Genomic DNA, 18,966 nt, shown 5'->3' with positions numbered 1-18,966 from the left:
TTCCACAATTTTCAATAAAATTATGGTATTTCCGCAAAAATGTAAGTTTTATGTATAGATTCGTTAATGGTCCAAATAGTCTAGATTAGTGGGTCATTACAAACTGTATTTTCAAAGATTGATCTACGGTCCGGTTATCACCAGCTCAAGGTAAAGGAAGAAGATATACCAAAGACAAATTTTAGGACTCGATACGGACATTATGAGTTCCTAGTTATGTATTTTGGTCTTACCAACGCTTTAGCCACATTTATGGACTTAATGAACCGGGTCTTCAAGGATTACTTAGACAAATTCGTCGTGGTAATCATTGACGATATATTGGTGTACTCCAAGAACGAAGTCGAGCACGAGGAACACTTAACACTGACCATGCTACAACTAAAGGAGCACCAACTTTATGTCAGGTTCAAGAAATAAGAATTTTGGCTATCACAAGTAGCATTCCTCGAGCACATAGAAGGATGGAGTCGCAGCAGACCCAACTAAAGTAGAGGCTGTGAAGGATTGGCCAAGACCTAAGAATGCGTCAGAGGTTAGAAGTTTTCTCAGGTTAGCAAATTATTACTGCAAATTTTAGAAGGCTTTTCTAAGATAGCCACTGTAGCGCCCTACTACCTTAGAGTCGTTACTATGTGAGTTATAAATGTGTCATTAGCTCGCTAATCGAGATTTTAGGTTAAAAGTGTGACTAAAGTGAAATAAAACTCGTTTAATGACGCAAATTATAAAGATTTGGACATTTATTGAAATCATAAAAAGTTATACAGTTGAGATCCCAAAATACTGTTTAGAAATTATAATACAAATAAAAAATATAAATACAGTCGACCTAGGCAACAAAGCAGTTTGTTACAGTACATCTCCCAAAATAACTCTGACCATGGCAACCAAGTAGGCCGAACATGTACCCGTCGCTCCTCGCTCTCCGTACTCATGGTTAGTCAGCTTTCCCTTTGCCTTAACCTGCACCATAGAGCACTCATGAGCCAAAACCCAACAAGAATACTCAATGCATAATAAACTACACATATCAATCCACAATATGCAACAAAATAGTCAACAGACTGTTAGGAAAAATAGTTTTGCCAGAATGGAAATAGGTAAGAATATTACAACTCTAGGCAATATATTACAAACAAATATAGATTGATTAAATAAGGTTACAACTCTATAACTGAAAGTACAAATAAACAGAAGAAGAAGAAGAAGAGAAGAAGAAGAATAGAATAGTGAAAATTACAACTCTAAGCAAGAGATTACAAGTAAAGTAAAAGTGTTTGAAACAAAAGAAAAGAAGATTACAACTCTAAACAAAATTACAAGTAAATAGAACAAGAGGAATAAGAAGAAAAGCAATAGAAGAAAAGTACGAACAAAAACAAAGAAAACTCTCACTTACACAACCTAAGTGAAGAGTGTTGGGGATCACCAACTTGAACAAGGTTTAAAACCTTTGTCCAAAAGCTTATTTCCCCCTAACTCAAGCACTAAGGGATCTCTCTTAGATTAAAGGAAATGATTTATGGAATTATCAAGCCTCAAGGTGTTTCTAGCCAAGTGCTCTAATGGATAGAAATGTTGTGTCTTTCAAGTGAGGTATAAGCTCCTATTTATAGAGTTTAGAGACACCCTTTGAATTTCAAATTCCACCCACCCCCATGGTTGTTACCAATGTTTAATTGGATTAATATGGAGTTAAGAATGAGATTTTGGAGTTATTTGGGTTTTTTGAGCCGTTCAACAAAGATTGAAAAAACTGAAAAAATGTTCAGTTTTGGCCTGTGGCCGCGGCCAGAGACATTAGTGACCACGGCCACTACTCTCTGTCCCACAAGCCGCGACCACCAACATTCAGTGGCCGCGGCCACTAACCATTTTCAGCACAAAATTTTGTGCTGTTTTTCCAAACGGTTCCAAACCCTCCCAAATGATTTTGTAACCCCCAAAACATATTATTGGGGTTAAAATCATATCCCTAACAGCCATTTCTGAAATGGCTTTATGAAATTCATCTCAATATTGTGTAACACCAAATTTACACAATAAAGGGTAATATTTGGAAGTTAAAAATTTGTAACACCAAATATGTTACATTATTTGGATATATCTCATATATCTAAATATTGTAACTCTCTATTATATGTTACAATATGTGACACTCTTTGTCAGATTTATTTAATCTAAAACATTATATTATAATATAATATAATATTACATTATATTATAAAAAAATATAACACAGACTAAACACACAGCGACCTACGCTGACCCAGGTGCTTTTCCAAGCCTTGGGTTCGCGGTCTTCACCGAGCGGGTGGATACAACACCCTAGGAGGGTCTTACCCTAGCGGCCTACACTCAGCGTGCTCAACGCCGATCCTGGCCCCTTGCTGTACTCGGCTTTCGTCATTCCCGGCCTTCTCTGTTCACTCATAAACATACATAACACAACATAATAATCACAGATATTCACATAGATATCAAACATAAACAATAGGGTCGTGCCCTACTCTACAAGTACACCAGTTTTCTTACCTGTGTCCTGAGTTGTCTGAGTGTCACGATCCCGAGCACAGTCCTCTAACTCGAGCCTCGTTGAAAACCTAGTCACAACGCATTCATAATAACCATACATCAAGCCTAAAACCAATTAATAACTTCAGAATATTAATCTAGCCTCAGGGACCTTGGATTATAATAAATAGGGTAGTAGAATCCTTCTCGAGCCTTAACATTTGAGTTCCCGAGCTTAAAACCACCATTTCCCCTTTCTTTCCATTTTGGGCTGCGACCTGCTACAAGTCAGAGAGCAAAGCCCTCTCTGCTGAAGGACATGGGTCGCGGCGCGCTAAGCCCTGCGCCGCGGCGCTTGGGCAATCTCAGGCCTCCCTAGGCCCTTTCGCACACACGGGTCGCAGTGCCTGTAGAATAGGGCCGCGATGCGAGTCCCAGAAACCCAGAAACCAATAATTTTTCTCACGTTTTCCCCGAGTCTAAATCAACAATTCACACCCAAAACATCATTTAAACCCAAAATTGAGTCTATATTTCCTATCCATATAGCCTAGACATCCTAACAATCCTATAAATAACTTCATACACTCATCAAACACCCAAAACCAAACTTAGAATCCATTTTCATGCAAGCTTAAAGTTTTAACAGAATTCAACAGAATTAAGCAGAAACAATGGCTGAAATTCCTTACCTTTGTGATATCTTCACCCTGTTAGGGACGAGTTTTCTAATACGCAACGGAATGGTGGTGGGGTTGGCCCAGTGTACAACAAAAATTTTGTAACATATTTAAACTACCTTTAAATATGCGGATCCATTAATTTACATACATTAATCATAAGCAAGATAAGAATAGAAATCATACCTCTTGATGCCTATCAAGTGTCATTGCAATCTTTTCGTAATTAGAACGAACTTCCTATCCAAGCTGCTCCCAGGTACTCACACCAAGATCTTCCACAACGTTCTCTACTCCTCAAGAAGTGTGTGGGCACTTAGAGAATAAATGATGGTTAATTTCTGATTCTACTTGATGTACTCAACACATGAGATCAAGATAATAGACCTGAGATTGATTCTTTATCTTTTTCAGGGAGAGATAGAAAAGCAACGTTCTTTTCTTTTAGAGCGAATGATAGATTTTCTTTTCCCTTCTATTTTCTGATAAGTCTAACTTAAATAGAAAATATTTAAATTTAAAAAATAAATCTGTAGCCAATTTACAATTTATCTTTTAATTAATTAAATATCTCAATAATGAAAATATCCAAAAACTAACTTTTGAATTTTCCATTAATTAATTAATTAAATAAATAAAATTGAAAAATCTATCCCTAAAAATTATGCAATACACGCCATACACAGTCCATGGACTATGTGTGGTCGTGTACCACCCTATATTTTAGGGATATTTGATTTTTCATAATTATTTAATTATTTATTCAAACTACCTTGTTAGATAAAATCTAACAACCTGATAACTAATTCAAATTTAAATTAAATATATTTTTAACTAATTATCAAATATAATTAATTATTTGAATACATATCAATCTTTTAAATTCAAATCCAATTTGAACTTATCATATTATTATCTCCCACTCAAATAAAGATATTTAATTATTTCTACCAATTAATTTAAACCAATAATTTCGAAATTAAATATTTAATTAATTATAATTTCGAAAATTATAATTAATTAATTAATTTAATTATTTAACATAATTTTGAAAATTACATAATAATTAAATATTAATTAATTTTGTTAATTACAACTAATTTGTAATTAATTAATTAATCACTATTATCACATAATTGCATATTTGGCCCGAAGAACAAATTTCTTCTTAAATATATCTTTCAACTATTTTTCATTTATATCAACTCTTGCCTTGAATAGTGTTGATAGAGCCGTTGTTGGGACCTATGGATCTATAATTCCAAGGTCCAATAAATTTGAGATTATTAATTAAACTATTTAATTAAATAATCTTAATTTATTAATCTCATGATTATTCTACTATAAATATGAGACTCCACTCTTGTAATTATAGACATTTCATTTACTGAGTACTTTGTAACAATAAAGCGTCCATTGATATAATCATTACATACAAATTAACCCTATAATAATGGTTCATAATTAATCGGGAATAAAATTACAGTTTTACCCTTTTAATTATCTCTTGTTTCCTTAAGTACCATTGACTTTACTAGTGAAGGTTAATTCATAACTAAATTATGAATTTGAGCTCAATAACCTTTCAGACCCAAAAGTTAACCCTTAAGAAAACCATTATTCAATCTCTTATAAGAAGGTATAGATTTCATATCTGTATACTATGTCCCCAGCCATTTACATTAATGAGTTCCCAAAACAAAAGTTTCTAACCTGATAATTCTAACAGACCCTAACGAGTGAATCAAAGAACTCATATAACATAAATAGGAGTTCATAGTAACTTCAGGATTAAGATCTATTTGTATATGATTATCAGTTGATATATTTAATTAATACTTTGAAATAGTGTTTAACTAAGTATTAATAAACATATATGGTCTAGTTCTGTATATTCTCTAATATATAAAGTACCTACATTAAAGTGTCCTACTACACTAGTGATCCGGATCTAGATCACATGTATTCATAATACTAGTGGACCGTAATTCCAGTAATTAATCTAAAGATTCCATAACTTTATTTACTGCGAACCATACAAGTTCATTTATCTCAATCACAATCCTCCCGTACCAATACGTGGTTGAGATCACATATATGAACTTAGAAATTTTTATGATATTTACTTAATATTATCGCAGAATAATATAGTCCATAAAAATATATGCATAACAAATTCAATTTATTTATTTATTTCTCAAAACAATGTCTACTACATATGCTTTCAGGGCACAATTCCCAACACACCCTTGAGCTAATCCTAACCACAACAAGCTTTCAATTCTTCAAAGATCTTAGTCTAAAATCCTCAAAGGTGATCGAAACCTCCAAGCACCAAGAGAGGGAGAGAGAACCGTGAGATAGAGAGACTTCTGTTTTTGTTTTTACTTAATTCTAGTGTTTTCTCAAAGCTACTCAGCTGCCTAATGACAAAAATGCCCCTATGTCTATCCTAAATCCTTTAATGCCACCAAGGGCATTCCCGTCAATTGCCAAAACCCGCTAAATCCTCGAGTGTTCCTATAAATTCCCATTTAATCCTGACATACTTAATCAGTCACTAAATCACTACCTGTTATCTAGTGAATCCCGAACACCAATTGTGTTCACAAAATACCCCTAGGCTTCTCCCGAGCCGGGTATTCGACCCCGTTGTGACTATTTAGCTAATCTGGTCCTTAGGACCGTCTCGGATCGCACATCACAAACATATCACCACACCATCGTGGTACCAATCACAATGCATACATATATCACAATTATGCCCTCAACGGGCTAAAATTGCAAATATGCCCCTAATAACCAAATTGGGCCCACATGCATATTTAATTCACCTAAACATGCATTTCTAATCATATAATCATTTAATTCACATATTAACATAATTAAATTAATTATTGCCCTCCAAACACGCTAATCAAGGCCCTAAGCCTTATTAGCAAATTTGGGACGCTAAGCCTTATATGTACAAATACTTGTCGGAAATACTTATTGTAGGATCTTTATTTATTTTCATGAAATTTACATATTATCAAACATACATGCAAATTCCTAGAACATGCTCCTAGGAAATTGATACAAATACAGAATAAAGTAAAAACTTACATTATGCAGCGGAACTGGAACAACTCCATCATTCAATCTCTCTAACCCTTGATTCCTTTCTGTAGCAGAGCATTATCAAGAGATTGAACAAGATCAACAACACAGTCTTCCTCACCAAGCCTTTGATCAACCTAGAACTAGTGTGGGCTTGTTCTCAACACATGAGATAAAGATCTTGAAGAGAAGAAGACGAAAGAGTGGCCAAAAAAGGTTAGACTGTCTAGGTTTTCACTTACCAATCAACTGAAACTCACTTCCTTATGAAAACCCTAGATATCATATTCCTTTTATAGGCAACTTAATTGGCTTTATTTAATTTTAAATTTAAATTAATTAAAAATAATAAACAAAAATAAAAGTCTTGGGCAGCCATAAATGGACTTGGGCCCAATCTTTTTGTTTTGAATTTAAATCCCAATTGGGCCTAAATTCAAAACCTTTTATTTATTTATTTTAATTAATTAATTAAATCCTTATTCAAATTAACTAATTATAATTTGAAACTTGATTTAATATTATTTATTTATATTGACACAAATTTATCAATATTAATAATTTACCCAAAGATTCTCATTTATTGTGTAAATCTCATATCTCTGTAAATTTTCCAAAATTGACCTAGTCAACTTTAAAAATCCTAATTGATAATTAAATCAATTAATTGAGACATTCTAGATGATTTACTCAATGGTGATGCGGGGACCATGGGTCCATGAAATCAAGCTCCAACAAGTTACCATGAATTTATTTACGAATAATTTCACTACCTTATTAATTCCTCGTGACTCCACTATAGACTTGGAATTGAACTCTTGAATTCATAGAACATATTTTCAAAACCATAAATACGTTATCCATTGTTATAACCATTACAATCAGTCAATCATTTATCGATGATTTACTAACGAGCTGGGTGCAAATTACCGTTTTACCCCTCATCAGTATTTTAACTCTCACTAAGTTCATTATAAATGATATTTTCGTGAACTTAATCACAGAAATGAGATCTCAATCATTTAACCTTTCGAACAAAGCAATTAAGGAAATCATCTTTTCACTTCTCATACAGAAGTTATAGATTTCATATCTATGAATAATACTCCCACTCAATTACACTACTAAATCTCCAAGATGTAAGTATGAGCTAGACCGTAGGGTAAGCTGGTAACGAACAAGTCAAAAGATTTAAATAATATAATTAGCAGAATATTATCACTCAGAATTAAGATCGACTTAACCTATGGTCAACATTGTGACATTGATTAGATTTGATAACAATGATACTTATTTATCAATCAAAAATCAATATCGGTTCTAGTCCGATGTAACTAAATACATCCGATCTTATCTACTTGGTTGATGCCTTGGACAAGACATCATACCCCGAATGTGTAAGTAGAACATATCGTAGATTGCCTAATCAGTGAAAATCCAATGCACTGATCTAATCTTAGGACTCGTTCTTTTGAACATATAATTACAACTACAATCCACTGTGACCTAGTCACTATAATTGTAACTATCCATATGTAACGCCCTGGTTACTCCAAGACCGTTACTGTGAGCTTTGAACCGTGCTTAACTCGCTAATCAAGTTCTTTGGTTATAAACGTGCATCTAGTTGTTATTATTAGGCTAAGGTGAAAAATCTCGATCAAAAGGAAATGATATATTTTATTTAAAACATAAAACTATACTTGGGCCCATAAAAACATTTACAGAGTTATTTACAGTCCCAAATGGTCATTACATTGTAAAAGTTACAACCCGCCGACCTAAGCGGCAAAAATAGGGTTAACCCCTAGTTCCCCTGAGAAACACCTTGGTCGTGGTGGTCAAGCGGCCGCATATGTACACATCACCACCTAAGCTCTCCACTCAAGGCTGGGTGAGCTTTTCTTTCCCTTTACCTGCACCACATAGCACCCGTGAGCCAAAGCTCAGCAAGAAAACTCATTACTGCATATAAATAATATCAAATGATGATCATGATAATCATACAGAGCTTATAGCCCTAAACATATTAGTGAATATCACTTTGAGGTTCTGTTAACCATAATGAGGCTTATAGCCTTAATCAGATGAGTGACTGAGGAATAAGTCACTAATATGGGTTCCGCACCCTCAGATGAGTGACTGATGAACAAGTCACTAAGTTAAATCAGATGAGTGACTGATGAGTAAGTCACTAGCTTAAATAGATGAGTGACTGATGAGTAAGTCACTAACTTGGACTCTGCACCCTAGCCATGTGACGATGAGGTCACCTGGGCCTTCTGACCCTAGCTCTAGTTAACTAGTCTTTAGACTAGACAATTGCTTTTAGTTTTCATCGAACTTAAGGTCGGTCCGGCATTATTGCTCATGACGAGTCATTCAATGCTAATGTTGATTAGATCTAATCTTTTTGGCTTGTGTTAAACACATCAATGTCGTTCTTGGCTCTTAAGCCAATACCATACGACCCATGCCGATTTTTGACTCATAAGTCAGTGCCACACACAGATGAGCAAGTATGATAAGCATTTAATATGCAATCAATGTCCACATTTAAACATTCAACATGCTTCATTTATAACCATGCATGTTACATATGGGGTGCAATTTTCTTACCTCTGGTTCGAGCGAGAAATAGTAAAAGAACGACCCTTGAGACGATCGACCTTTGATTCCTTAGCGGTTACCTAGTCATAACCAATTATAACCTTCATTAATGAAAATCAACAATGAAATGGTCTTGACCTAAACCTCACTCCCGGGACCCCAAACCTTAAGGATTGAAACCCCGAGCCAAAAACCCTTAAAAATTCCCAAAATACAAATCTGAAAGAGAAGGCTAGCGCTGTAGCGCTACCCCCCTAGCACCCCAGCGCTATGGTCAGATTGAAACCCTCCTGGGTAGCGCTGTAGCGCCCACTTGTGGCCGCTGTAGCGCTACACTCAGCCAAAATTGCCCTGGAACTTTCCCCCTTCGACTCCACCATTTCCAACCTGAACCAAAAGCTTCCAAACCTCATTTTAAGTCCTAAATGAACCCAAAAAACCATCTACACATATCCTAGGCATCACAACCCAAGTAACCCTAGCCAAAAACTCCCATCAATTTCCTTTAACCAATATAGAAAACCAAGCTGAAAACCAAACTAAAAACAGAGCAAAGCTAGAGTTTTAATGGCTAGAACCTTACCTCAAGCTCATATTAGGATCCTCTTCAATGGTGGAACACAATCCTAAGCCCTCAAGATCCACTTCCCTAGCTTGAATCCTCGAGAAAAGCTCTAAAAATCCAAAGGAAAAAAGAAGAAAAATGATGCACGGGAGAGGAAGAACTTGCTCTCTTTTCCTTAAACTTCTACAGCCTTCAATGGCTTAAATATAACATATGGTGAAAAGGCCTTTTTGCCCCTAGGTCATTGAAGGTTTTATAAAGGCTCCCAAAGGTAGAATCGTCATTTTCCACCTATTTCGTTAATCATAATTAACACCCTCCAATTCCCGTTATTTTCGATATTCTCAAATACCACTAATTCATATCCCATTATCCTTTAATTCCTGGCAACGCTCTAATCCCCAAAATACCCCGAGACTCACCCTGAGCCCCGAACTTAATCTCGTTATAACCAAACCGCTAACCTGCACTCAAAGATCGTCTCATGCCGAATGGCTCGAACAAATCCACATTATAATGTGGCCTTAACAATAGTTTATCAACATGCATGAAAATTAGGGGTGTTCATAAAACCACCCACACCGCACAAACCTCTTACACCACACCACATCGCACCGCAATTTGCAGTTTAGAACCCTTTGCGGTACGATTCCGGTTTGTATTTTTTCCAAATCGCGCGGTGTGGTGCGGTTTGTAGTTTTAAATTTTATAAATGTGGTTCAAACCACACCGCACCACATCATTATATATATTAACTTTTTTATATTATTTTTTTCAATTTTACTACATTTAAAGTTAATGCATAAATATTTATTTAGTATAATATAATATAGACAATATCTAGAAAAAATATATAATGTTTCATAGGATGCTAACACATATTCTACTTCAATATAAAGATATTCCTCCTTAATTAAAATAATATTTACTTCTATATTGCATTTTTTCTTTGTTATTAGTTTGTTATATTTTTATTGTTTTGCTTAAAGTTTATTAGCTTGTTGTACATTTAATTATTTTGTTAAACACTCTATGGTTATGAGATTTATTATGAATCTTTCTTAATTATAATATTTAATTGTTAAATTATTTGGCGATAGGTATAAGCCGCCCACACCGCACCGCACCACACTGCATTTTTGCGGTGCGGTTTATGCGGTTTGAGGTCTATGCGGTGCGGGTTACGGTTTAGAAAATTGTTCAAACTGAATATGCGGTGCGGTCCAAAAAATTAGAGAAAAACCGCACCACGAACACCCCTAATGAAAATACACAATTACGCCTTCAACGGGCCAAATTACCAAAATTCCCCTATGATGAAATATGGACCCACATGCATACTTTTAACATCATATTATAATATAATTCACATAAACATGCATATAATCATTTAATGACATAATAAATCAATTATGGCCCTCCCGGCCTACTAATCCAACCATTAAACTTCATTAGGGATTTTGGGCAATACACCATATGTTCGAGATTTTATAAATGTTTGTATTATTTCAATAATCATGTAATAAAATAAGCAAGCAACACATTTGTCAAACTAAATGATTTCTTCTACTTTTATTGATAATATGAAATCGTGCTACATGTCCGACATGGTTTTATAAGGGCATAAAACCCAACATGTCTCACATGAAGTATTGACATAGGTATTACTGGTTATCTAAGGTAAAATCTTACTCAATTTTTTAATGCCATTTGATGCTCATTCCATCATAAAATTACAAGATACTTCAAATAATACTCAAAGTGAGAAGAAATAGTGTAATATCAAAGTCGCTAGTAACACCCTTGTTGGGAAATTTCACATTTTATACATACTAATAGGGACAATTACATAACAATTCTAGTACTAATTAAAATTTCAAATTGATGCTAAACATTCTCTATTTCCCAAAATAGCCCTCTCATTTTTCCACACCCAAAAAACTCAATATCTCACTTCTCTCTCGGTTTCTCTCTCTCTCTCCCTCACTCTCACAAAATGTAGAGTCCAAGAACTTTACTTAGCTAAGTTAGATAGTAGTATAATGGTAATAGTAGTATTATCTTTATAACTGTGGATTTTTGGTTCAGACCGGGATTTATTTGGACACTCGTAGTAGTACTTGTAGATTTTCTAAGTTTAACCGATAGTTTAAGAATATTAATTTTAACCTAAGGTTTGATTAATATGACTGATATTGAGGGTAATATTTATTATACTATAAGGTTTAGATAAGAACCAATTAGATAATAGCACATGTTATGTATGGGTTATTAATGATTAAGTATTTTGAGGATTAAATTTATTAAGGTTAAAATTTGAACACCCTAAGGTCAGTCAGCAGCTTTGAAAACGTTAGGGGGCTTAGTCAAGGCTGTTTACTCAATTTAAATTAAGCTAAAAATGTGTAATTTCGTGTTTAAATAATCAGTGTATGCCGATATATCGCAGCTATAGGGGGCGATATATCGCAGCACGAAGATACGAAAAACCCGAAACGATGCACGATTACCTCGGGCATACTGGCCCAGGCGATATATCGCCTACAGGGGGCGATATATTGACCCTCTCAGCACATTTTGAAAGTTTTCAAAATCGTTTCCCATTCAAACCTTCAACCTCTTGATAAGTCCAGCACCTTTCTGAACGAGTCTTCAGCCTCTGCTAAACGATAATTCAAATTATTTTCACTTAAAAAGCCATTATTTTTATTCAAGTTAAATGAGATCTTTTCATTCCTAAACTCTATAAATAGGACCTAGTACCCAGCCATTATTCATCTATTACTCTAAGTTCAGATGCTGCAAGTTGCTAGGTGAGTGTGAGAGTGTAAACACTTGGGTTGGGAATCATAAACTTGATCATCATAAGCTTATCAAACACTTGGGAAGTAAGGTTTTATAGCATTTCGGTTCAAGGTTTAGATTAGTCTTACAAGTCTTCAAGGTATTTCCACACTCTAGTTCATTGGTATTATTTTATTTAAGTTCTCATAGTCTTCTACTCAACCTTCTAACCTTATTCTTTATTTTGGTTAGGAAATCGAAGAACTTGCACATAAGTTTTGGTAAGTATATTCTCAATGGTTTAGTCCTTCCATTCTTTTCATCCCTTTTCTTCAATTTACTCACCTTGTTATAAATGGTTTTTAGGAGTGTTCCAAAGTCCCAGCTCTGTCCTCATATCCTGGTATTTTGGTAAGGAAAATAGGATAGAATTTATATGTTATATGTTTTATATGTTATCTTATGATTTTTATGTTATGAAATATGTTATGTTAAGTATGTTTGTAGGTTTGGGCATATGACCTATATGACTAACAAGCCCCAAATAGATTATGGGCATATGACTTGCTTAGCTAGCAGGACCCCACTAATCTAATGGGCATATGACTTGTTTAGTCTATGGGAACCCAAGTAATAATGGCCATTATAGTATGTATGTGACATAAGTGTTATGGTATGTTTTTATGTTGCATTATGAATTTTTATGTATATGGCTATATGTTAGATTTTCCTTGCTGGGCATTAGGCTCATTCCTTTTTGTTTATATGTGCAGGAAAATAGTTCTAGTGGTTGGAAAGGTTCTTGGAAGCTTGGGGCATGTGTATTGAGGCGGAATGGATTCAAAGAACCGAGAGTTTCGATTCGAGGATGTAGTTTGTTTCTTATGGTTTTTACATGTATTTTTTTTGCATTTTATTATGTAAATCTCTTTTTAATTATGTCATGTTTTGATTTTAAAACAATGGGATCCCATATCCTACTTGATATATTATGTAAGTTTAACTTTTATTTTTACAAGTTTCTTAATAAAGTTATGGTCTTTTCACTTGTAAAGATTTATTAAGGATTAGTGTTTATGTATAGTTTTCGTTAATGGTCCAAAAGTCTAGAGTAGTTGGGTCATTACACAAAATACCCCGAGACCACCTCCGTCGAGCCCCCACGTCTCCCATTTCCCATCTCTTCGTCGAAACTGAGACCCACGACGATTACGAGACCCACGTCGACCCATTTCCTCTAAAGTTTGACAATCAAATGTAAAATCTCGAACCCATTTCAATTTTTGATACTGCATAGTGTTGAATCGATAGAAATCTCGAAATTCATAGGTATCTGTGGATTGTGTTCATCGTTTTTTGGGGATTTTTTTTCTGGGTTTTCACCATAAGCTCGATAGGTTCGATAATGGCTCGAGTGATCTTTGGTAATAGATAAAACAAGCTCGATAGGCTCGATTATGGTTCAATAGGAGCTCGATAGTGTAGGTTGAATGGTTCGATACTTGCTCGATAGAGTAAGTTGAATGGTTCGATACTTGCTCGATATGTTGATTGGATAGTTTGAATGGTTGCATGGTTTGATAGTAGGCTTGATATAGTTAGGCTCGATGGAAGCTCGACATTAGCTCGATATAAGATCGATGGTATACTAAAAGATTAGGTTTAATAGTGGCTCGATGGCAGCTCGATAGAGGCTCGATGAATAGATCGATTAAGCTCGATAGGGATCGATAAGGCTCGATATAAGCTCGATGGCAGTGTTTATTTCGATTTTTGATGATTTTTTTTTCCAGATTCTGTTTGACAATTTGTTTTCTTACAAATTTTTTTTTCATGTCTTGTTGCAGATGCCTAAGTTGCTTGTTTCGTTTAATGATAAATTTCCTGGTCGAGTCACATATCGGGGTAGTAACACTTTAAATCACATTACGACTAAGTTTGTGGACCTTGGGCTACTTGAAAGGGCTAAGGAATCCTCTTTCAAGCAGTTCTTTTTGGCTTCGGAGTTTATTTTCTCCGGAGTCTTGGTGCATCAACTGTTGTTGAGGAAAATCGCCAGCAACAACGAAGATGGGGAAAATTGCACATATGGCGAGATATTATGAAGATGGTTGAGGACGTAGACTAGTTCTTCAGCTATCCATGGCGAAAGTACTCTTATAGGAGGCTATTGCAGTTGTTGACCGTGTTTTTAGCCAACGACGTGAGAACGTCAATAACGACAAGCATTCAAGAGAATGTAAACGACAACAAACAGTTTTTTCAATAAAAGTAAATAACACGAGATTTTATAGTGGTTCAGCCCCGATAGTTGGTAATAGCCTAATCCACTTAGAGATTTTATTACTGTATTCACACTCAAGATCAGATGAACCAGTGTCGACTGAGTTTCTTAGTGTAAATATTCCAGAATACAAAAAAGGGGTTCTCTCAAGAAAAACACACTTTCTCTCTCTATAGCACAGATTAACTCTCAATTTACCAAAAATCCTTTTACGATCCCACCAACCCTCTATTTATAGGCCTGGGATCCTTAACTGATATCCCCTTTAGATAGGGATATTTTATTATTCATATTATATTTAAATTACAAGAAATACTTGAAATACAACAGATTCCTCAATTTGAGTGAGGAATGAGAGATTCCCGGGTGCCCAGACCGATTCTTGCTAAAGTCGTTCCGGGGATTTTGACGTAGTCTCACATGCATGTTGATTACTCCTTCAAGCTTTCCTTGGCTCAAGGTGATGCAAGCTTGGCTCTCCTCAGACCAAGGTGGTCTGAGCCAACTCCCTTGGCCTCTCTCCTCGGGTAGGTCCGAGCCTAACTCCTCCAATCAAGGTCCGATCGGACCTTGTGGCCTTCTCCTCGGACTTAGGTGGTCCGAGCCACCCTCCTTGGCATCTCACCTCGGACAAGTCCGAGGCATCTCCCTTTGGCATCTCCAACCATGTCCGATCGGACATTGTGTAGCCTTCCCTTGGCCAAAATCTAAGTCTCAATTCTTGGCTTGCATGGGACTTCTTTTCCTTAGCTTCTTACCTTGGATGGATCCGAGCCAACCACCTAGGAAACTCACCTCGGACACGTCCGAGCCACACACTTAGAAAACCTTGGGAGGCTTACCTCGGACACACCCGAGCCAAATACTTAGAAAACCTTGGGAGGCTTACCTCGGACACACCCGAGCCAAATACTTAGAAAACCTTGGGAGGCTTACCTCGGACACACCCGAGCCAAATACTTGAGAGGCTCCTCAAGCTAAGGTCCGATCGGACCTGCTGCTTTTGTCCCTTGAGCCAAAGTCCAAACCCCTCTTTTATGCTCCTTGGACTTGGGTTTGAAACAAACACTTGGGCTCTTCGAACTGGGGTCTGAGCCAAGCACACCTTAGCCCAAATATTCTCCTCGGGTGTATTTGACTTGACCATGGAATCTCTCAAGCAGTCCAAATTCTTAACTGATGCATTGGGCTATTGCTAAGCCAGATCACCCAACTAATTCATGCCACGTGTCAATTTTATGGCCACATCATCCTTTTCAAATTTTTGGGATAACATTTGCCCCCCAAGTTTATTATATGATACATTCACATAATAAACTTTTTCTCCAGCTGACGTCATTATAAAAAATAATAACTGTTCATCTCCATGCAGCAGACCCATGATCACTGCAAAAAACTACCCATGATCGTGGAGAGAAAAAACAGTCCCAGAATGCCAAAGGTCCAAAAATAAACAATAAACCAACTTTTTTCCCTTTAAATAACTCAACTTTACACACTTTTCTTCACACAAGCAAAAATCACATTTTTCAAAAACCTCTCATCTTCTTCCTTCTCTTTTGGCCGAAACTCCCAAGGCTTCTTCTTCTTGCCGAATCTCCAAGATCTTCAAGGGAAGCTCTCCTTCTTCAAGCTATTTTCAAGCAAGCCAAAGGCTCTCCAACCTTGAGTAAGTCTTCTTTTCCATGTCTTTTCATTGTTGTAATTTTTCAAAAAATTTCTAGGAATACCCATGCCATGGCCGAAACTTGAGTTTGTTCTTGAAGTTCTTATGAATGCTTGTACAATGTGTTAGCTTGTTATTTTGATGATGTTTGTGGTATGGGTAACCCGAAATTACCTTTAATTTCATAGGAATTTCAAGACAAATGGGCTAATTTGACATGAATATGAGTATGGGTTTTGGGGTTTTTGATAGTATAATGGGTTTTCAAGAACATAAGAAAAACTTTTCATTTTCATGCTTTGATAGTATAATGGGATCCCATGTCCGATCGGACATGGTGGGTTGCTGCTAGCTAGGACCCTTGGAGGCGTAAGATGCGCTAAGCCTTCGGACACCACTCGTTCGGACCTCGAGGTGCACATCTCCTTGGACAAGCCAAGCAAGTATATCCGATCGGGCCATTGAGAAATCTGGGCAAGTTACCACACTTACCATTCTTTGATTGCCCATGTCCGATCGGACACGTTGGGCTCGGACGCTCGAACGCCACCGCGCGACACGCCTCTCCTCGGGTGTGCTACGTCCGATCGGGTCTCTTGGGGGGACTTCACGCTGGGCTCGCACGGAGGCAGCTTCCTTGGTTTCCCACGGCTGCTGAATGCCTCTTTGGTCATGCGTATTTGGCGTGTCTAGGCATCCGATCGGATGCACTAGGCAAGGCCACTTCCTAGAGTCAATAACGTGGTCCGATCGGACCACACCCAATCTCCTAGGCTTCGGCCTTCTTTCCTTTCTTTCAAATGCATACCCAACCCTTTGGCATGCACACTCACACGCATAGGGAATTTAGCCTCATAGGAAGACCCCAAAAATTTCCATTTATATAAACTTTAATAACTTTCAACACCTCAAGTACTTTTTAGGCACTCTTGGGCATTAAGATTATTTTTCCTTATGTGCTATATTTTTATAACTTAGATAAATTTTTCTAAGTATAAAAATAAATTTTATTCTTGTTGAATTTTCTCTGTATGGTTACTCACCTCCCCATGTTTTATTCATTTTTGTAGATGAATCGCTCTGACTATAGGGGAGGCGACAACCATACGGACTCCGATACATCCATCCCGCAATCAATCGAGACTCCTCTAAATAGCGATTCCTCACCAAACTCGTCCACCGGTTGCACTCCAGAGGACCGCCTCCGCCGCTTCAAGCAGATTCTCCCTCGCTCAGCTTTGTATCTCCTTCACGAGGAACAGTTCCTTCAACAAGTTTCTCAGTCGACGATGAGGGTGAAGCAATCCAACAGACTTCCTCAGGAACATGATCCACAGGTTGCCCGCAGGGCGGTGCAGAAGGTGGTAAAGCGCAGTCACGCTCGCACTGCCACAACTTCAGAAAAACCTTCTCAGAAATTTGCTACCGCGATCCAGGACTTGGCTGTTCAGAAACCACGCAAGGAGGGAGAAGAAGAACCTTCCTGGTTCATTGCCGAATCTTGAAAGCATAATCCCGCGTTGTTCCAAAAACACATTGAAGCTTTAGGCTTGAGCGAGGCAAACGTGATATGTCTGAGCTCTCATCAAAGAGCCAATAGGCCTGGTGGAACATACTGCGCCTGGTCCAGGCACCATGTGCACGCCGGAGCGACACTTTCGCTACACCCATATTTCCGGTCTGTAGCGGATTACTTCAATATTTCCCCATTCCAGATCGCACCGAATGGGATCCAGGCACTCTCTGTGTTGTACATCCTCTACTTCCTGCATGGTTGGGACGAGCCCACCCCTCATGAGGTGAACTACTTGTTTGACCTTAGGACCAATCCTTCCCACAACAAAACGGGCTTCTTCCACTTCTACCATAGGCATAGGGGGATTACATATCTCAATGGTATCTCCCACAAATCGAACCCTGGGAAGTATCACAAAGAATACTTCCTTACATCGGACATTGAGGCCAACAACTTGGCCTTTACACGTGCGGGTCCATTCGAGCGACCATTACCTACCAAGGGGATGTTTGAGCGGGCCGAGAAGTTGGCTAGCATGAGTCTTAGGGAGAAGGATGTGAAAAAATTAGTCACTTTGGACCTCCTTCAGATGGTGGGCCTGGTGCCGTGTGATCAAGATATGGCGGTGGAAAGTACCACCGGGGAGAACAACACGACTGATCAGTCCAACGTGGGCACGGAGCTAGTGACTGATCAGCTCTCTCCTGGACCTTCTCCGCTCTCTCGTAGACCTGGTGACCTGGTCATTAGGGAGCCTGAACCTCAGCGCAGATCTGCCATTCCCGCTCAGCCCGGGAAAGGAAAGACTATTCAGGTTGAGGAGGAACTCAGCTCATTCTCGGAAGACGAGGATGAGTTCCTCGATTAGATCCTCAACGCAGGTAACATATATCTAGTGAATATAGGAATATTTTTGATAATTTGGTGATTCGAGAGTAACAAAATTGTAGTATATACTTATGCATATTCTATTATGTTTACATCTCTAACAACTTTGTGTTTTCCTCTTTTGCAGATCCAGACATGTTTAGACAGTGCGTTGCTTCTGCGCCAAAGAGGAAAGTTGGCGATGGAAGTGGCTCCATGCCACCGAGGAAGATTCAGAAGGTAGTACCGCCCAGTCAAGGGAGACAACCTGAGGGACCGACTACACTCCCGCCACTGACTCCCTCTTCGCTTCCTTCCTCTGCGAGCTTAACTCCCACCCGCCTGGGTAGCTCGAGTGAGGTCCTTCGCGCTGCCAGT

Source organism: Humulus lupulus, chromosome 8 (assembly GCF_963169125.1).
Source record: "Humulus lupulus chromosome 8, drHumLupu1.1, whole genome shotgun sequence".
In the NCBI taxonomy this organism is placed as follows: Eukaryota; Viridiplantae; Streptophyta; class Magnoliopsida; order Rosales; family Cannabaceae; genus Humulus; species Humulus lupulus.
This window is presented reverse-complemented; position numbering follows the sequence as displayed.